This window comes from Lithobates pipiens, unplaced genomic scaffold (assembly GCF_037356315.1).
Source record: "Lithobates pipiens isolate NorthernLeopardFrog02 unplaced genomic scaffold, aLitPip1_a1.2 Scaffold_80, whole genome shotgun sequence".
NCBI lineage: Eukaryota > Metazoa > Chordata > Amphibia > Anura > Ranidae > Lithobates > Lithobates pipiens.
The window spans coordinates 612,682-635,029 of record NW_027507904.1 but is presented as its reverse complement, the minus strand read 5'-3'; the positions used below and the strand labels follow the sequence as shown (position 1 = coordinate 635,029).

Sequence of the window (22,348 nt, the reverse complement as noted above, 5' to 3'; positions counted from 1 at the left end):
GGCAGCTTTTCTCCTCCCCTCTCTGTCCTGCTGTCCCCGCCTCACACTCCCTGCAGCTCCTCCCTCTGCCCACCCACACACTCACAGCTCCTTCCTCTGCCCACCCACACACTCACAGCTCCTCTCTTTGCCCACCCACACACTCACAGCTCCTTCCTCTGCCCACCCACACACACACAACTCCTTTCTCTGCCCACCCACACACTCACAGCTCCTCCCTCTGCCCGCCCACACACTCACAGCTCCTTCCTCTACCAGCCCACACACTCACAGCTCCTCCCTCTGCCCCCCACACACTCACAGCTCCTCCCCCTGTCCACCCACACACTCACAGCTCCTCCCTCTGCCCACCCACACACTCACAGCTCCTCCCCCTGTCCACCCACACACTCACAGCTCCTTCCTCTGCCCGCCCACACTCACAGCTCTCTCCACTAGATCAGTCTGTGAACAGTGAACAGTCTGGGCAGGGCCCCAGTAGCCGGGACTAGAAACAGAGCATCGGGAAATGTGGTCAGGAGGTTCTGTATCCCTCCACAGAGAGAAAAAAGTCCCTTGTAATTAGGACTGTTTCCATCTAGACAGTTACATATATGTGAAGATATGTGACATTCTAATACATGTTATGGATCCTAAATTATGATTAAGATTTTATGGGGGTGTTATAAGTATTTTTGAGGATGCCCTGGTGGCTGCTGACAGGTAGTCAGAAACCCGGGCAAAGGATGTAAAAACCGGAATGTCCGGGTGAATCCCAGACAGGTGGCAACCCTAGCTGGGGCGACATTTGGTAAGGGATACCTCATGATTCCAGTCCTGATCAGGTGAGAATAAAAAGGAGAATGCTGTGAGGCGGGTCTGTCTTTGATTTATAGTTAACCAGACCTATCAGGTTGTGGGGGCGGAGTCACAACCCATATGTATGTTGTCATGATGCACCAGGAAAGTACATTTTATATACAACTCTATAGATCAGACCAAAATGAGGAGGGAAGAGGGACAGAGGGACATTGCTCCAAATCCGGGTTAATCCCCCGAATTGCGGGACAGTTGGGATCGACGAGAAAAGAGAAAAAAAATCCTCCAATCCCATCTACACAATCCTATACCTACAGAGGATCCAGAGGAAGGCCAAATAAAGGACGCTCCAATTTACTCCAGCAGGGGAAATGGGGGGAGGAATGATTGTCTATTCATTGATGATTTATTGGTAGAATAATGGAGAGTATAGGGGTGTCAGAGGAGATTCCTCAATGATCTGAGATGGGAAGAAAACAGAGGAATCCCAGGAAGACCCGGAGGACTCTGATAGATGGAATCTGAATATTTCTGGGATCCTCATAGAGGGATATATGTTATATGAGGGGGAGGGGAGTACACTGTGATCTGACTGGGATTTGTATTCTGTCTGTACAGGAAAAGTCCCGGAGGAAATATTCACCCGGCCGGGATCTGACCTTCTCCTCCCCATCAGACGTCATCTCACCCTCAACCCTACAGATAGACGGGGATGTGACTGGATTATCTGGTACTATGAGAAATCTCCTGGAGACTGGGAGGAAATAGCTCAACACTGGAATTGTGATCCGTCTGATCTCAGATATTTCCCCAATACAAGGATATCAGAGAATGGAAGTCTGATCATATCCAATGTGACTCCGGAGAATGATGGGAGATACAATGTGGATATATACAACTCTGCAGGACTCCCCATACAGGAAGATGATTACACCGTCCATGTAGAAGGTAAATCCAGATGAGATTGTACAGCGCTGTGTATGGGGGTCACATGACTGAAGAAAATGGGTGTCATGTTAGTGGGGGATTTAGTGTTGGGGGAGGGGTGCACACAGACACAATCTATCTCCTCCAGTCTCCAGGAAGATGTCTGCACACCTGATTATAGGTAAGGATGGGGGAGGGGCATGCTGTGTATATATTGGACTGATCAATGGAAATGATTGTCTCTCTCAGTTCCAGTATCGGTTCCGCTCCTCCATGTCTCATGTCTCCGGAATGGCAGCGCTGAGATCTCCTGCAGGGTGGAGGAGGGGACTAAGCCGAATATCCGTCTATCTGTGATTGGAGGATCCCAGGAGAGATATTCCACATTCGCCAATAACATTACAGCCATTGTGGGGTCCCCGGGGCCCTGGAACATCACCTGTACTGTGGAGAATGGGGTCAGCCGGTCGGAGGAGAGCAGAGCCGGGGTCACCTGTCCAGGTGAGGAGAGATCGGGGGATGGGCACAGAGCAGGTGGGAGGGGCCGGAAGCAGATAAACACAGAGCTCCGCCTACTGACTGAATAGAGAATATGAAATATATACAGTAATTATAGATTGATCTTACATGTTTTATTTTTAGTCCTGACCATAATAAAAATACATTATAACATTATTTACAATCATAGCGGCACATAAAATTCCTCTCCCTACAGTCCAAAGTTTTACATTTTTGTATGAATTTCCATTCCCATTCCAGTCTTTTGGAATGATTAGGGATCAGCTTCAGGTTCGGGTCAAACATGAGACTCCCCCAAATCCAGTCTATGGGATGTTCAGTGAAGGACAGGAGAACAAAGTGGGCAGATTTCTCCACTTCTCCCCCCAATCCTCCGCCCGGCATTTAGCGGTGATATCACTAATGTCAGTAAATGACAGATCCCTGCCGGCTTCATTCTGTGTGTAACAATCCACCGAGGACTCCGAGTGACATCACTGACATGATGAGGTCATCACCCCTACATGGTCTATGACATCACTGACACAAGGAGGTCATGACTCCTACATGGTCTATGACATCACTGACACAATGAGGTCATCACCCCTACATGGTCTATGACATCGCTGACACAATGAGGTCATCACCCCTACATGGTCTATGACATCACTGACACAAGGAGGTCATGACCCCTACATGGTCTATGACATCACTGACACAATGAGGTCATGACCCCTACATGGTCTATGACATCACTGACACAATGAGGTCATGACCCCTACATGGTCTATGACATCACTGACACAATGAGGTCATCACCCCTATGTGGTCTATGACATCACTGACACAATGAGGTCATGATCGCTATATGGTCCATGACATCACCCAGGTTCCCTGATGCCGTTGTTTACATTTAGCACCACACTAGAATAATAAATGGGAAGGAGACAAAGCAGTCTCTATTGTTCTCACGGTTTTACAGGTACCCCATCCCTTCATGTATGACACTGAAATATAATGAATTCCTAACAAAATGCAAACTAATGGCACTTTCAAGGCACCACACCACAGATTACAATTCACATTTTTTTTTACTACAAACATATTAAAAATTTTTAAAGACAAAAAATATCCTTGACACATAAATATAAATGATATAGACACGTGCACTGCTGAAAAATTATTATTATTATTTTTTTTTTTAACGGGTCATTTTGTTATGAACGCAGTTCATAAATTGGAAAATTCATAAATTTGAAAATCTGAAAATAAGAAAGAAAATCCAAAAATTTGAAAGAATAACTAACTAATAATAACTAACTATTAAATTCTAGGTATTGGAATTTCCTTTCACATTTAGCAGTGAACATAACGAATACGAATTTATCGGATTATCCGAAATAACGAATGCCGTATCTAAATAAATGGAACAGAACAAATTAATAATAAATAATAACAATAATAATAAAAAATTCTAATTATTAGTATTATTAATCCATTACATTCCATTCGTTTAGATATGACATTCATTATTTTGAATAATTTTGTATTCGTTACGTTCACTAACAGCCACATTTGATAGGAAATTCCAATACCTATAATTTATTAGTTAGTAATAGTTAAGTTATTATTAGTTATTATTTCATATTTTCTAATTTTCAAATTTACGAATATTTGTAATAATTTGTGTAGCACTGACCCCCAAAGGAGCTGCTGGTTTTATTGGGCTTACCGTTACCTTCTTGACCTCATGTGTGTCTAGGGGTTTCCCGAGGTAGATGGCGCAAAGAATAGTAGAAACTGACACTGGATCCTCTTTTTCAGGATATTTATTTGAAAAGACAAGTACCGTATATACTCGAGTATAGGCCGACCCGAATATAAGCCGAGGCCCCCAATTTACCCCCAAAAAACTGGAAAAAATTATTGACTCGTGTATAAGCCGAGGGTGAGACATGCCTGTCCATCCCTGTGTGTCCGTCCATCCCTGTGGGTCCATCCATCCCTGTGTGTGTCCATGCATCCGTGTGTGTGTGTGTGTGTGTGTGTGTCCATGCATCCGTGTGTGTGTGTGTGTGTGTGTCCATGCATCCGTGTGTGTGTGTGTGTGTGTGTGTGTCCATGCATCCGTGTGTGTGTGTGTCCATCCATCCCTGTGTGTGTGTGTGTGTGTGTGTGTGCATGCATCTGTGTGTGTGTGTGTGTGTGTCCGTGCAGCCTACCTGTGTCCAGCCTGCCTGTGTCCGTCCAGCCTGCGTCCGTCCAGCCTGCGTCCCGTCCAGCCTGCGTCCCGTCCAGCCTGCGTCCCGTCCCGGCCCGTCCCGGCCCGTCCCGAGCCGAGCCTCCGTCCTTCAGCTCTTCGTCGGCGGCCCTTCTAGGATTCAAAAGCCGCGCCTCCGTCGGTGATAGGCGGAACACTCAATTTCCCACTGACTGCTGGGAAATTGAGTGTTCCGCCTATCGGATGTCCGTGATAGGCGGAACACTCAATTTCCCAGCAGTCAGTGGTCCGCCTATCATGGACGTCCGCTCATCCTCATACTACGGACGAGGATGAGAGGATGTCCGTGATAGGCGGAACACAGACTGCTGGGAAATTCAGTGTTCCGCCTATCACCGACGGAGGCGCGGCCTTTGAATCCTAGAATGGCCGCTGTCTGTCTGCTCGACACGCTGATCGGGCAGACAGACAGCGATGACTCGAGTATAAGCCGAGGGGGGCACTTTCAGCCTCAAAAAAGAGGCTGAAAATCTCGGCTTATACTCGAGTATATACGGTAACAGCTTCTCAATGAAGGGTAGAGGGTTAGGAAGGGAGTTCAGGTACTTTTTGAAATTGCAAAGAATAGGAAGTCTTTCACAATAGAAATCCAGAGAATTGTTTCACAACTGGATTGTCACAGCCACCGGATAGATCTCCTCTCACCAGGCCTAGCAGCCAATAGTGTTTAAGTAAAGCAAAAGTATCTGCCACAGACTTGAATGTAACTGAGGGACGTAGGTAAATTTAGAGAACTATCATACGGTACCAGTATCTTGCAGCCGGTCCGGCAATACCGTTTGAGTGTAGATCCACTTAGTGTCCTTCAACTGAGCCTCCAGGCTCCTTCTGAGAAGCCAGCCTTATGCATGGCCTTCTCCCAAAGAGTCCTCCCCTGGGTGCTTCTCCAGTTGCTGGGCCTCTCCACAGATGAGACGGCACCGGACCACCTTTGAATACTCACCAGGTCAGTGATTCTTGTAGTCAGAGGACCAGTATGACACCCAGGTAACTGGTACTTTAAGAAGGAGAGGGTCACCTTGGCAGCCTCCATATTCCTATAGGACCATTGTGATAAGTCTCACTTTCCATGTCATTACTCTGACCAATCATATCCTGGAATTCTGTTCCTCCAGTCCCCCTCTCTGACATGGCTGTGACCTCCTCCTGTCTCCCGGATGGGAGCGCAGAGGCCGAATGTTCGGTGAAAGGATCAGATCCACGTTATTCCTGGAGTTTGGATGGAAGATCCGTCTCCTCACACCGCCGGGTAACTCTTCCTCCTCCAGTCTCCGAAACCCTCCACTGTGATGTCACCAATCAGATCAATAATCTAAGAAGATCCATCAACATCTCCTGTTCAGGTGAGTGGGAGACCGAGACCTCTCTGGAGTTTATATATCATCCTAACACTGACACAATACCGGCTCATTCACACCAGCAGACCAGATTATAACACCGCCAATGGTGTGTGATGGGAACAAAACCGGGCATTGCTCTGATTACAACACATTGTACTCTTTCATTTTCTTGTTACTTGACTGGTGTAGTGCTGAGATGTTCGGTGCCCAGCTATATAACCAAAACAAAACCACCCCATTAAAATAATAATTTAACCTATTAAATTTACTTAAACACATGACACCTTCTGGATTAAATGACAAACAAAGACCCCTTTATTAAATCCCAACCAGAACTGTATCAAAAATAACTTTTATTAACTTATATATATATACAAATGTAGCGCTGGTATTTTTAATAGCAGTGCTATTATTTTTGTAAATTTAAGTTTGTCTGAAGCTGCAGTTTGCAAAAATAAACAGATAGGGATATCAAAAACACTTAGTGGTAAAAGTGGATATCCCGGGGTAAATCTTGATAAAGGGTGCCAGCGTCCATAATGAATGTATACAAGACGTAAAGATATAGGGGACTTATGGACTTTACAGGCACCAGTAGAAAACAAAATAATTCATTAATAAATTTTATTTATACAAATGACATACAAAAATGCATTAAAAACCAGGAATAGAAAAGTACATTTGTCAATGTGACCACTTTCAGCAAAAGATGTAATAAGTGAATATCATATAATACAACCACTTGGCTCAATACCCATCAGTATTATATTACAGACTGTTGGTGATATGCTGATGTGGGTCACATGCCCGACATGTTTCGTGTCGGATCGGCGCTTCTTCTGGGGCTCAGTAGATTTGATTCGTAAAAGCAGAGAAAAACATAACATGAATTAAAAAGAACACACAAAAATATATGGGTTGTAAACTGGTAATGTCAATTTGAGTATTGCCAGGGAGAAAGCTCGAGCGTGCACCATATAGATAGTCAGACATGAGCCCAGTGGGGACACACAACCATATAGTGTCAAGATATAGATGAAGATGAAATTACCCTTTAAATTGAAGGATCGCGGCCAATTATATAGAATGTACAGATCTCGAAGCAGATTAATGAATATAACCGCCAACAGCTGGAAAAAATATATACTGTAAGTATGGAAAGGATTTTATATATATAAATATATGTCAACCTATGTAGTCTATTTCCTTTTTAGAATAATAAGCCAGTATCAATACTATCAAATACGGTAGGGAGGTTCACCAGAATATAGTTTTCCATTGCAATAGATAGGGTAAAAGGTAAAATGAAGCGCATAAGAGGGATAATATATATCAAAATCTATATATGCACAGCTCCACGGAGAAACACAAAGGAAAGGCAGACAAATATGTCCATGTTAGAGAATCCAAGCTGAATTAGCCCAGCTATATAACCATAACAAAACCACCCCATTAAAATAATAACTTAAAGAGGAAGTTATCCCTGATGGGTTTACTTCCTCTTTGTCTCCCTGCAAAGGTAAAGCATAATGTGCTACTATGCATGCCGCTAACGGCGATAGTGCGCCTGCACATCACTGTCTACTGCGCATGCGCCGTAGATAGCTGTCACTGTCTTTTAGTAAATATCTCCTAAACCGTATAGGTTTAGGAGATATTTCTTGGACCTACAGGTAAGCCTTAATCTAGGCTCACCTGTAGGTAAAAGTGGTTTGTAAGGGTTTACAACCACTTTATCTTACTAAATCTAATTAAACACATGACACCTTCTGGATTAAATGGCCAACAAAGACCCCTTTATTAAATCCCAACCAGAACTGTATCAAAAATAACTTTTATTTATATATATATATATATATATATATATATATATATATATATATATATATATATCAAATATTTCAAACAACATACCTCCTTCTTGAACCTTCAGCTTGATGACCGATAGTCCAATTACCAATTAGGGAAAGGTACCCATCCCGAGATAGGTCCCAACCCATACCACACCAGAAACGTAATTTATTTAGTTACTCCCGAAATTCGTTTTTATTTATTTTGTTTTTCGTTCAAAAATTGCATTCGTCCGAAAATCCACATGAATTACGGTCGAATCTGTCTTTGAAGGCTTATGGTGTCTGTCGAATGTATAAAGAAGATTGGACGGAGCTAGTATATAGCATACTTTAGAACCCCTGTTAAAGTCTATGGGACTCCAACATTAAAAATCTAAAGTGCTAATTTTAAAGACTAATTTGCAAGTTACTGTCCTAAAAAGTGTTTGGGGACCCGGGTCCTGCCCCAGGGGACATGTATCAATGCAAAAAAAAGTTTTAAAAACGGCCGTTTTTTCAGGAGCAGTGATTTTAATAATGATTAAAGTGAAACAATAAAAGTGTAATATTCCTTTAAATTTCGTAGTGGGGGGTTGTCTATAGTATGCCTGTGAAGGGGCGCATGTTTCCCGTGCTTAGAACTGTCCCTGCACAAAGTGTCATTTATGCAGGAAAAAAAGTCCTTTAAAATCACTCGCAGCTATTATGAATTGTCGGCTCCGTAATACAGAGAACACTCATTGAAGGTCATTGATAAAAAAAATAAATAAATAAATAAATAAAAAAAGCGTGGGGGTCCCCCAAATTCAATTACCAGGCCCTTCAGGTCTGGTATGGATATTAAGGGGAACCCCGCGTCAAATTAAAAAAAAAAATTGACGTGGGGGTCCCCCTAAAAATCCTTACCAGACCCTTTATCCGAGCACGCAACCTGGCAGGCTGCAGGAAAAGAGGGGGGGATGAGAGAGCGGCCCCCCCTCCCTCCTGAACCGTACCAGGCCACATGCCCTCAACATTGGGAGGATGCTTTGGGGGTCTGTGACCCCTCAAAGCACCTTGTTCCCATGTTGATGAGGACAAGGGCCTCATCCCCACAACCGTGGCCGGTGGTTGTGGAGGTCTGCGGGCGGGGGGCTTATCAGAATCTGGAAGCCCCCTTTAACAGGGGGACCCCCAGATCCCACCCCCCCCCCCGTTTGAAATGGTAAGGGGGTACAAAAGTACCTCTACCATTTCACAAAGAAAGTGTAAAAAATAGTTAAATAAAACAAACACACTTTTGAAAAATTCCTTTATTAAAAATAAAAAAAATAAAAAAAAGATTCCAGCGGCGGTAATCCACTCTTGCTATCCAGTGACGGACGGTCATCTCTCCAGCAATGGCTCATCTCATCCAGCGCAGCGAATACATCCTTCTTCTGTCTCCGCAGAGGAGACACTGCAGGGATTGCGGCAGCCTGACATTTCTTATATACGGAGGGCGGGGCCACCCGTCACCTGACCCCGCCCCCCTCTGACGCAAGGGGAAACCCGGGGTTCCCTGTGACGTATGGGTGACCCCACCCCCCTCTGATGTAACGGAAACCTGCCTGTGTTACATCAGAGGGGTGCGGGGTCACCCATACGTCACAGGGAACCCTGGGTTTCCCATTGCGTCAGAGGGGGGCGGGGTCAGGTGACAGGTGGCCCCGCCCTCCGTATATAAGAAACGTCAGGCCGCCGGAATCCTTGCAGTGTCTCCTCTGCGGAGACTGAAGAAGGATGTATTCGCTGCGCTGGATGAGATGAGCCATCGCTGGAGAGATGACCGTCCGTCTCTGGATAGCAAGAGTGGATTACCGCCGCTGGAATATTTCTTTTATTTTTTTTATTTTTAATAAAGGAATTTTTCAAAAGTGTGTTTGTTTTATTTAACTATTTTTTACACTTTCTTTGTGAAATGGTAGGGGTACTTTTGTACCCCCTTACCATTTCAAACGGGGGGGGCGGGATCTGGGGGTCCCCTTGTTAAAGGGGGCTTCCAGATTCTGATAAGCCCCCCGCCCGCAGACCTCCACAACCACCGGCCATGGTTGTGGGGATGAGGCCCTTGTCCTCATCAACATGGTGCTTTGAGGGGTCACAGACCCCCAAAGCATCCTCCCAATGTTGAGGGCATGTGGCCTGGTACAGTTCAGGAGGGAGGGGGGCCGCTCTCTCGTCCCCCCCTCTTTTCCTGCGGCCTGCCAGGTTGCGTGCTCGGATAAAGGGTCTGGTATGGATTTTTAGGGGGAACCCCACGTCAAAATTTTTCTTAAATTTGAGGCAGGGTTCCCCTTAATATCCATACCAGACCTGAAGGGCCTGGTAATTGAATTTGGGGGACCCCCACGCTTTATTTATTTATTTATTTATTTTTTAATCAATGACTTTCAATGAGTGTTCTCTGTATTACGGAGCCGACAATTCATAATAGCTGCGAGTGATTTTAAAGGACTTTTTTTTCCTGCATAAATGACACTTTGTGCAGGGACAGTTCTAAGCACCAGAAACATGCGCCCCTTCACAGGCATACTATAGACACCCCCCCCCCCCTACGAAATTTAAAGGAATATTACACTTTTATTGTTTCACTTTAATCATTATTAAAATCACTGCTCCCAAAAAAACGGCCGTTTTTAAAACTTTTTTTGCATTGATCCATGTCCCCTGGGGCAGGACCCGGGTCCCCAAACACTTTTTAGGACATTAACTTGCAGAATCTTTTCTCTCTGTCGAATATTTTCTCTATATAATCTTGGACTAATAGAGGTAAGGTTAGGCACATTCGACCACAGGTTCTATAGACAGATTGTTATTGTCAGAGTCATGTTGAATCTCCTATTCTATATCGAACTGTTGTAACAATGAAAACGAAAATAAAGCATTTATTTATGTCGGATCTTTCGTTTTTCGGATTTTGTGCTTTCGTTATCGTTTGTCAAAACGAAAACGAAAAATTGCTGAAATTCGGACGAAAACGAATGCATATGTCTAATATCTACCACCACCATTCTGACCTTCAGGAACCAGAGACCCCTGCCACAGATGCCCACCAGTGATCCCTTACACATGGGTGACCCGCCACAGTCGCAAAGCTTGCTGGAGACCTTCCTGGAGCCCCAGGAACCACATATCTATTCCCACCTCTGACAGGTGAACCCCATCTCCCCTCAAATAAATGCCATTGTTCCCCTCTAATTCCAGATGCCAGGCCACCATCCCTCCGTTCCTGACCACAAACTTCGCCACAGCCTTGTTGACCTTTATCCTTGTTTTATTGATGCGGCCCCCTGCCATGTTGCCTTCCTGATGATATCCGACCAAACTATGGCCATATCAGGAAAGGCCAATCAGAGTCGAAGGATATACAACTTGACGTCACTAATCTGCTCCCTTGAAGTCCGAAGGCAAAGGTCGTTGCCCCCCAACATGTAATAATAACACATCCGGTGGCCTGTCCATGTGAGCGTACCATTGTATTTCCAGGATAACTATGGACCATAGCATACCCGGAATGACAATCCACCTCACCCTGGCCTCTTCCCTGGAGAAACCCAACTGACGGCCCTCTGGTCTGACCAATGCACTCCTTTCCCCCCAATGTACATAGGAATGGCCCAGGATCCACATCAGACAGGTAGGGGCTGAAAAGAAAGAAAAACACAGAAACATAGACCCAGAGGACAATCACCATCACACACCCGTCATGCAAGTACCCAGAAAAGAAAGCCCTTGGCACACAAAACATACACATGACAAACACCATATAGGACTTGTGACGGATCCGATCCCACACTCCGATTGAGTGCTTCCGTCAGTACATCCCGCTTCCTCCAATCTGACTATCAGAGAGATATATTATCATAGCTGCACTGTATACAAGTCTAGCTGAAAATAGCTTGTAGAATCTTGAATGCCTTTATTGGACAGAACCCAGTGCCTTTTATACACATTTTACACAAGGGGTAGATAACAAGGTAGGGCTGCTCATGGATACTCCCCCCTCCCCTATAGCAACAACTTAAAAAACAATTACACAATTAACATGTTAATTAAGCCAGCACTTAAGACAGCCTAGGTGACCAGATAGTCCGTATCCGGAGGTCAGTGTGATTAGCTCTTTTAAGGATTGTGTATTGTTCAAAATTAACATTCAAGAGAACAGTCTCGCAAAAATGTAACAAAAGAAAGATTAATATATCAATACCAAAAAAAACAGGGTGAATTTGGACAGAAAAGGGTCCTTGCAGCCAGTGTCCGTGACAGGACTCCCCCTACCCTTTCTCCCCCTACTGGAGGTGGGGCGGACATACATACAACCTGAAACGATGAGACTCCCATCGCCCAATCTGCTGTAGTATTTTATCACTCAAACCCCAGCATGAGGCCTCCGTTGCCGCCCCAATTCTGAAAGAATGGGACGCATATTCACCAACTAATAACCCCCATTTCCAAGCACTTCTTGAAGATCACCACAAACTGATATTGTGACAACGATAAACCAGTTTCATGAATCAACAAAGGACCACTACCAGGAGGCCGTAAAACTGACCACTCCCTTATAACCTTGACCGGGCATACTGCCAGGCCAGGCACACTCCCCAAAATTACCTTGATCCCTTTTCCCAACTGATCCGTCTTGGACTTGCGTACCAGCATACATTGCATACATGCAGTTGCGGGGTGGGCAATGCCTCCAACACCTATGATTTGTTGTCAGCTTTGATAGCTTCCAGGCAGGATAGCTTGAGTGGTTTTGGACTTGCATCACCCCTACCTAGGGAGGAACCCTGAACACTGGCAACCAACCCTTCACCACTGACCACACCACAGAACAAGTCCTAATATAAAATACAGTTTTGATGCAGAGGGACAGAGATAAAAAACCTAGAGACCCAACATTCAGTAGAAGAGGTCATACAAGTATATAATGTGAGGAGGACACCAGAATGAGCTGCTTCATAATCTCACAATTTATAATTGTGAGACCTTCTATTTTTCCCCCAATAAATCTACCAGAACATTTGTAGATGAAGCCCAATTCCAGCTAAGACTTTTTATAAACTATTATAACAGAGATAAGAAGAGTTAGAACTTCTGGCAGTTTTTTATTGCTGTCTTGCTCCATATTGGGAGGATTTCTATTCACTTCCTGTGTGGTCACCATGATAGGAAATGAGGGGAAATCTCCCCAATGGATAATAAGGAGGACACCAACAAAGGAGAATTTTATTATGAAGATATATTTTTACAGTATTGCCAAAACCAATATTGATCAAGGTAAAGACAAACATACTACAAGTATACTATACTCTCCTATAAAGTTCAGTGGTGGGGATAGGGAGCCAGTGGCAGGAACTATAAGGGTCGCTGCAGTCGCACTTGTGACTGGGTCCTGTTGTTCGGCCCCTGTGCATCTCTTCCTGCACCCCTGGCTGTCTTTTTAACATGCGGAGGGAGCGACGAGCAGGAGGAATAGCTGATGTAATTAAATAATTAGTTCTGGAGGTTTAACAGTTTCTGGTATGCCCTTAAATGTGATATTATTCCTCGTGGAGCGATCCTCTAAATCAGCCACTATCACTTGGAGGAATCTGATTTCTTCGGTGTAATGGTCATAGGCATCCGCCATTTTGTTATAAACTGAGGTATGTTCTGTCACCACTTTTTCCAGATCGGTCGTGCATTCCTCTACCCGATCATTTCTTTTTTGTAAGGTACTGTATATACTCGAGTATAGGCCGACCCGAATATAAGCCGAGGCCCCCAATTTACCCCCAAAAAAACTGGCAAACTTATTGACTCGTGTATAAGCCGAGGGTGAGACATGCCTGTCCATCCCTGTGTGTGTGTCCGTCCATCCCTGTGTGTCCGTCCATCCCTGTGTGTCCGTCCATCCCTGTGTGTCCGTCCATCCATCCCTGTGTGTGTGTGTGTCCATCCATCCATCCATCCCTGTGTGTGTGTGTCTCCATCCATCCATCCATCCATCCCTGTGTGTGTGTGTCTCCATCCATCCATCCCTGTGTGTGTGTGTCTCCATCCATCCATCCATCCCTGTGTGTGTGTGTATCCATCCATGTGTGTGTGTGTGTGTGTGTGTGTGTGTGTGTGTGTGTGTGTGTGTGTCCAGCCTACCTGTGTCCCGAGCCTTTGTCCCGAGCCTTCGTCCGGTGCCTTGCCTCCTTGCCTCCGTCCCGTGCCGTGCCTTGCCTCCATCCCGTGTCGTGCCTTGCCTTGCCTCCGTCCCGTCCCGTCCCGTCCCGTGCCGTGCCTTGCCTTGCCTTGCCTCCGTCCCGTGCCCTCTTCGTCGGCGCCTCGGCGGCCATTGTAAAATTCAAAAGCCGCGCCTCCGCCTTCGCCTGTGATAGGCGGAACACTGAATTTCCCAGCAGCCTGTGTTCCGCCTATCACGGACATCGTATCATCCTCGTCCGTAGTACGAGGATGATACGATGTCCGTGATAGGCGGAACACAGGCTGCTGGGAAATTCAGTGTTCCGCCTATCACAGGCGAAGGCGGAGCCGGAGGCGCGGCTTTTGAATTATAGAATGGCCGCTGTCTGTCTGCTCGACACGCTGATCGAGCGGGCAGACAGCGATGACTCGAGTATAAGCCGAGGGGGGCACTTTCAGCCTCAAAAAAGAGGCTGAAAATCTCGGCTTATACTCGAGTATATACGGTAGATATAGAGGAGAGCAGTTCATTATGAAAGTCTCTTTGCAGAGAAAGCAGAATGAGCTTTAGTGTGTGATCAGACGCTGGCTGGTCACTGGCAGGGAGGACTGCTAGGCAGTCTGAGGGATTTCCTCAGGGTTTGTGCGTGTCTGGACATCCCAGTGCTGCTTCTTAAGCAGTGGTTCCTTAGCAGGGGAAAGTGCTGGGGACAGTGCAGCCCGCTTACCTCTATCTGAAGGTGATTGCTGGGGAGAGGTAGGCTCTGATGTGAGATTTTCCATGGGCTCCGAGTTGTCTGCAGGTCCCTGCATGATGCCTGTGTCCTAGGAGGGATCACAAGGTGCCGCACCGGCGCCATCTTTGGATGATTGCATGGCCAGCTGTGGGAAATATTCGGTGAGGTGGTGCAGCTTGTGGAGGCTGAGGTATTTCCTCTTGGACATACCATCCATTCGCTGAGGATGAGGGCTCCCCTCCGGTGCATCAGGGAGAGGGAGCTGCTGCTGGTAAGTCCTGGGAGCAGCTATTTCTCCCAGGGCTGAGCAGAGCTGGGTGGTTAAGCCGCCATCTTGCTCCATGGCTGGCCACGCCCCCCAGGAAGGAGTCAATTTTTTTTGGCTGATGGTCTCCTTTAGAGATCAACCAAAGCCTAGGAATCCCGATCACATAATTGGCCCCTTTAGTATCTTGCAATAAAATTTTCTGCAGCAAAGATATTTCAGGAATTTTGTGACTTTTTATGACTGTAATGGATTGGGGTGGACGGGGTATTACAGGGGAAATCATATTTCATTATAGTGCAATGTTACAGATCTCCCCATCTCTGTGTCTCTTAGTTCCGGTATCAGATCCAGTCCTGGATGTGAGGTGTCTCCAGAATGACAGCGCTGAGATCTCCTGCTGGGTGGAGAACGGGACTGACCCCTCCATCTACCTGACTGTGAGTGGAGGATTGGGGATATATGATGTCACCAGCTCAGAGCGGACAGTCCGTGTCACTGTGCCTCCTGTGTCACCACCCGATTTCTGGAATATCAGATGTTCAGCAAAGAACAACATAAGTGAGAGTTCCACCAATCAGACACAAGACCCTTGTCCAGGTGAGTGACGTGTGACCTTTCCCTTCCCTTTAGAAAGGCCCGGAGTGAAAAGAAAGAATGCACTAGACGTAGGGCCTGCATGACAGGGGTTAAAAGGGGCTTGTTAGGACCTAGTTAAGGGCACAGGATAGGTCAGTAGTTGTAGGGGGCAGGCTTGGAGCGGGGAGGAGAATAAGTTATATTTTTACAGGAAGGGGAGGGCTTTGGTTAGCAAAAGAAAGTGAAGGAGCAACTTCTCAACTTCCCGCATCCTTAATCATGTGGTTTATATTTTTACATTCTTAGCTGTGCTTCATATAAAGTCCCAACTTTTCTTTTAGATATTGTATATACATTAGGGATGGAGGTAGAGGAACGTATCCATTCATTGTCTCATACAAAGTCCCAAATCCCCCTTTCCCCCCTTTTTTGACGACATGATTCAGGGATGGAAGCACATTAGCTAAGGTAGCATACAGTCTATTAATTGTATTAACTATATTGAGGTTTCACTATTGCAGGGAGACTTTTGCTGGACATTTTGGATTTTTTGCTATTAGTTTGTGTTTCGTTTTGTGGACTCCTGGGTTTTGCATCCTCGGGAGCTGCGATGTTTGATATGACCCCTCCCTCTGCCTCCCCCCTTGGTTGGGGTGGTGGGCGGTGCCACCCACACATCAACGCCAGGCCCGTGCTCCGAGTGCATGGCATTACATGATGCCGGGCGTCCACGTGCGGCGTTGTCATGGTGCCACGCACTGTTGTGCTTGTTTGTCTATCAGGTTTTGACATGAGGGAGGACTTTGAGCGCCAACTGTTGAGTGACACTGTGCGCCCGGGTGGTGGCTCCGCCTTCCTTCCCTCTGTTTCATAACGCAGCGTGGCATTGGCGGCATACTGTGGTTATCCTTGGCCATTGGGACTGCATGCTGGTGGAGCACACACCTCACTTTGATTTTGAGATACACACACACACCGGCTCCCATGATCTCCTTTCGAGATCTAAGGTAAATATACATTCTTATTTTTTCATTCATTTTTTATTTCTCCTGACATTCGTTTGGGCTGTCACACTATAGCCCTCACTTGGCTTGGGCAGGTTCTGCCCAAGAACGGCCCTTTTTTTGCACTTAACACAATCACACTTTTACATTTCATTTTTATTTATTTTTTTACTTTTTATTATTTCTTACAGTACATCTTATGGTACTTGTACACATACAGCATCATTTATTCTCTTATCTTATTACCAACTGTGAATCACAACGTCACTATCGCTCCACATGCTGCATCCCCGGCCTTGATGTGGCCGTGTTTATGTTGCCTCAGCTCCCGTGGGAGGTATGACTTCCCCATGGCGTCCGCAACCTCTAATACTATTACCTTATTACTAGCCTGTATTCTCTGGTAAGAGTGTTATACGTTATGTATACACTTGTACTTTTGCTTTTGTTTTCCTCGGTGTCCAGTGATTGTTCACCCTGTTAACCTTTTATATTATTTTATTATTATAGATGATTATGTATGCGAGTGCTCCTGATGAATGGGACTCCCCCACGAAACGCGTAGAGCCCTAGCCTTATGCTACATGTATTAATCACGTGATCTTGAGATGCCGCAATAAGTGATATCAACTTATTTTTTTGCTAATGTTTATCAATTGATTATTATTGCTATGGTTGTGTTTATGAATCAGCATAATCGCTTTACCGTGCTACCAGGTTTTTACTATTTATAGACTGGTTTTGAATTATGTTATTAACCTAATCATGCTGTTCATGAACTAGTATAAACTAGTATAATTGTACTATCATGTATCAATATTCTTTTACTTATAGATTGGTTATCAATTGTGTTATTATCATGTATAACAAATTATTAAAGATTTTTGAATTTTATTATTTTATTTATTATTGATTTTTTTTTATTTAATGTATATGCTTTTTGGCATCCTTAATTATGTGGATTCTATTTTTACATTCTTAGCTGTGCTTCATATAAAGTCCCAACGTTTCTTTTAGATATTGTATTAGCAAAAGTATGTGGCCATAGGACACACCCCCTTAAAGGAGAATTATACAAAAAATGATTAGTTAAATCCACAAGTGCTTTTTTTTACTACTACTATTCCTTTATATTGGCTTTTGGAATTTACAAATGCAACAATTCAGAATTTGGATGAAAGGTTTAGCTCTGGGAAACACGTTTTTAAATAATACATTTTATATACCATTATACAGATTAGACCAAAATGAGGGACAAATGAGGGGGACAGAGGGACACTCCCTCCAAATCAGAGACAGTTGGGAGCTATGTATACTTCATTCATTTCTGCTTTTCTTTTTTCTACTTTTCTAATCTTCCCATAATGTGATTTCCTGGACCTCCCCATGTCAACCTACTATGGGTCAGCTCTGCCCCCTCTGACCCCTCCAGGACCACCTTTTTCCTAGCCCATAAAGGGCGGCTGTCTGCCCACACCAGTGTTCTTTTTTCATCCTCGCTCCAGACACCTTTTAAAGTTTATTTATTTATTTTTATTTTGTATTTATTTATTTATTTATTTTTTCACCACCCATCCTGTTCGGGTTCAGCCTCTCCCGTATCAGAAGACCCCCCCATAGAGGCAGTAAATCTCCTGAGGAGTGTGGGTTCCCTTGGTGCTGGGATAAAAAGGTGCAGTATAAATGACTGTGTATTACTGGCAAAGGTAACTGGCAGTATAAATGACTGTATATACCTTCGTTGATTTGGCTCGCTGGGTCTTGTAGTTCACCACCTCCACATGTATTCCTTTCAGGAAGCTCAGTTGAGCAGGTGAGGTCAGAGGTGGCTTCCTCTTGGATTACCTAGCAAACACCAGAATTCTCACTGCTGATTAGGGATGAGCTTGATGTTCGAGTCGAACATACGTTCAACTCAAACATCGGCTGTTCGCACGTTCGGCGAATACCGAACGTTATGGGCCGTTCGCGCCATCGCAGTGCATTGCTGGCTCATGATTGGCCAAGCATGCACCGTGACCCGCAATGCTTGGCCAATCACAGCGCCGACAGCAAGGAGAGCCATGATTGGCCACAGGCAGGATGCCTGTGGCCAATCATAGCTCAGGCTGTGTAGTACACGCCCCATACTATATAATATTGTGTAGTGTGTTGGCATCTGTAGGAGTTAGTGGGTGTTCTCGGTGTACCTTCAACACAGCATACACCTTTCGTTATCGGCCGATTTAGCGTTCTTGCTCTTCTGTAATTGAGCTTTTAGCAATCTGCAGGAGTTTGTAGGTGTTGTCTGCATGCCCTGACCACAGTATACACCATTATATCCACCTATATAGCTAGCTATATTGCTCTTCTGTAATAGAGCTTTCAGTCAGCTGTAGGAGATTGTGGATGTTGTCTGTGTGCCCTGACCGCAGTATACACCATTATCCACCTATATAGCTCTTCTCTATTGAGCCATCTGCCATCTGCAGGAGTTAGTTGGTGTTGTGTGCCTCCAGCACAGCACAGTATACACCGGTATCTACCCTTTAATTCCTGTTCTATAATAAAGGCATCTGCAGGAGTTAGTGGGTGTTGTATGTGCCTCCAGCATAATATACACTACCCAATTGCTGGTTTTTCCATCTCCCTTCAGGCCATTACCATGTCTGGAAGGCCAACAAGGAGAGGCAGACAGGCACGAGCCGATAAAAGAGGGCAAGCAGGCTCTGTGTCTAGAGACAACAGTGCTGGTTGTGGACGCGGTGCATCGTCATCAGCACGTGGCCATGGGACATGCTTCTCCTTATTTTTGGCAGCTGGATGTGTTGAGCTGCATCATGCCGAAGACTTGGTAGAATGGATGACCAAGCCCTCTTCATCCTCCTCATCCTCTCTCATCCAGGCTCAGGGTACTAGCAAAGCAGCTGCCAACGCATCGTCTTCACTCATCTCAATGTCATCATCAGTGACTCCTTCCCTAGACCCACCACGTCCTCCTGTGGAGTCCCCTGAACTCTTTGAGCACAATGTTGGGTACATGCTCCAGGAGGATGCCCAGTGTTTTGTAGGCTCTGATGATGATACTTAGCTAGAGGAAGGCAGTAGCGTTAGCGCAGAGAGAGGGGATGCTTAAGAAGGACAGCAATCTGGCAGTCATATTCCACAAGTTGCAGCATACTGCCAGGTTTGCTCCAGCGATGAAGAGGGAGGGGATGATGAGGGCACTGGCTCCACGTGGGTGCCTGGTAGGAGGGAGGAGGAGGAATATGTCCAACAAGGCAGGATGCCCTCTGGGGGCCAGTTAGGGGCAGCACACCGACTGAATCACACCGCAGAGCTCCACCTGTGCAGGGCACTGCCTCTGCGCGTTATTCTAAAAGTTCTTTGGTGTGGGCCTTTTTTGAGACGAGTGCATCAGATCGCACCGCTGCTATTTGCAACATATGTCTCAAGCGTATCTCGAGTGGCCAAAACATCAGCCGCTTGGGCACCACATGCTTGACCAGACATATGTTGACCTGCCATGCAGCTCGTTGGCAAGCGTACCTCAAAGACCCACACCAAAGAACAAAGCGGACCTCTCCTTGCTCCTCATCAGCTGGGATCTCCAACCTCACTAGACCTTTAGTCCTCTCTGAAACCTGCTCTGAGAGGAATGAAGGTGTAGAATTAGGTGTGTCACAGCCAAGTGTTTGCGGGCACTCTGCTAGCAGTACACCCACATCCGATTATAGCAGGCAAATTTCCCTGCCCCAGCTGCTGGACCGTTGAAAGAAGTTCACTCCCAGCCATCCACATGCCCAGCGGTTGAATGCTAGCTTGGCTAAATTGCTAGCACTTCAACTGCTGCCTTTTCAGTTGGTAGACTCGGCCCCCTTCCATGAGTTTGTGCAATGTGCGGTTCCTCAGTAGCAGGTCCCCAAATGCCACTTTTTCTCATGGAAGGCGATTCTGGCTCTCTACCGGCATGTGGAAGGCAATGTCCTTGCTTCACTGGACAGGGCGGTCAGCGGTAAGGTGCAGGACAAGGTGCAGTAGTGTTGGAGGTTGTTCCACCACCATGCGTCCAAAATGCTACTACTGGTTGTGACACACCTCTCTCCTCCACACCCTCCTCTTCTTCTTCCTCCATGGCCTCTTCCAGTGCTCTGTCCTCAGAACCAGCAGTGCTCTGTAGGCGTTCAAGGGGCTACGCAAGTACGCAGGCAAAACAATGCCATGCTGTGCTTGCGCTGGTTTGTTTGGGGGACAGGAGCCACACTGGGGGAGATATTTTGTCAGCTCTGCAGGGGCAGGCCGAGAGGGGGTTGACACCACACCAGCTTAAGCCAGGAATGGTGGTTTGTGACAATGGCACCAACCTCCTCTCCGCCCTCTGACAGGGACAACTGACCCATGTGCCCTGTGTGGCTCACATCCTTAACCTAGTGGTGCAGCAGTTCTTGGGCAGGTACCCAGGCTTACAGGATGTCCTGAAGCAGCCCAGGAAAGTCTATGTGCATTTCTGCTGATTTAATGCCTGTGCTTGGCTGGCTGAGCTCCAAAAGGAGTTGAACCTGCCCAAGAACCACCTTATATGTGACATGCACACCAGATGGAACTCAACGTTGGCCATGCTGCAGCGGCTGCACACGCAGCAGAGGGCCATCAATGAGTACCTGTGTGACTACGGCACCAGGACAGGGTCAGGGGAGATCAGTTTTTTTCTCACCACGCCAGTGGAACATGATCAGGGATGCATGCTCTGTCCTGTCACCGTTTGAGGAGGCCACAAGGATGGTGAGCAGTGACAGTGCATGCATCAGTGACACTGCACCTCTTGTCCACCTGTTGGAGCATACGCTGCATGGAATAATGGACAGGGCACTTGAGGCAGAACAGAGGCAGGAAGAGGAGGACTTCCTTGCCTCTCAAGGCCCCCTTTATCCAGACAGTGTTCCTGCTGTCCCACCCATCACACATGAAGAGGACGAGGAGGAGGAGGAGGATGATTGTGTCAGCATGGAGGTGGAGGCTGGCACTCAGCATCAGCAGCAGTCTTGTAGGGATGATTTACAGTCCCAAGAAACCCGTGGACTTGTATGTGGCTGGGAGGAGGTATCTGCTGATCATGTTGCCCTTAGTGACCCAGAGGACTCCGGACCAAATGCCTCAGCTAACCTACGCTGCATGGTCTCCCTGATCCTGCAAAGCCTGCAGAAGGATCCTCGTATTCTTCGGCTCAAGGAGAGGGACCATTCCTTACTGGCCACTCTCCTTGATCCACGGTACAAGGGTAAGGTTGCCGACCTTATCTTGCCGTCACAGAGGGAGCAGAGGATGAGACATCTCTGGGAGGCCTTGCAGAAAGGTCTGTGCAACGCGTTCCCAGAGACTGGGAGGTTACAAACTCCTGGTCCTGGACAACGTGTTGCTGAGGTATCGGTCAGAAGGAGCGGTGGAGAAGGTGGCCGTCTGACCGATGCGTTCAGACACGTTTTTAGTCCGCAGCCCCAAGGTATGATTGGTTCCAGCAACCATCGCCAGCGTCTGATTTACATGGTGCAGGAATACCTAGGGGCAAGGTCAGACTTGGACACCTTTCCCACCGAAAATCCTCTGGCTTACTGGGTCTTGAGGATGGATCACTGGCCAGAGCTTGCACAGTATGCAATTGAGCTACTGGCCTGGCCTGTATCCAGCGTTATTTCGGAACGCACCTTCATAGCTGCTGGTGGCTTTGTTACCGATCACAGGGTGCACCTGACCACCGACTCGTTGATCGACTGACCTTCATAAAGATGAATCAGTCTTGGATCACCCACAGCTACTAAGCACCTGAAGCTGATGTAACCAAATATTTTTTTTTTTAAATATCACATCCCTTCAAGACTGCCTATGCTGATGCTGAGTGACTGTCCTGTTATG

General features: G+C 46.3%; 1 protein-coding gene and 1 long non-coding RNA gene across 2 annotated transcripts in view; one reads left to right on the top strand and one right to left on the bottom strand.

Annotated features, from left to right (window-relative positions):
* LOC143973410 (uncharacterized) overlaps window positions 1-22,348 on the bottom strand; it is an 803,348-nt gene that overhangs the window by 223,381 nt on the left and 557,619 nt on the right. The window lies entirely within an intron of this gene.
* Window positions 1,962-17,353, top strand: LOC143973411 (uncharacterized). Its single transcript, XR_013272026.1, has 3 exons — window positions 1,962-2,226; window positions 15,213-15,476; window positions 16,970-17,353. It is a non-coding gene; the product is annotated as an uncharacterized LOC143973411 (long non-coding RNA).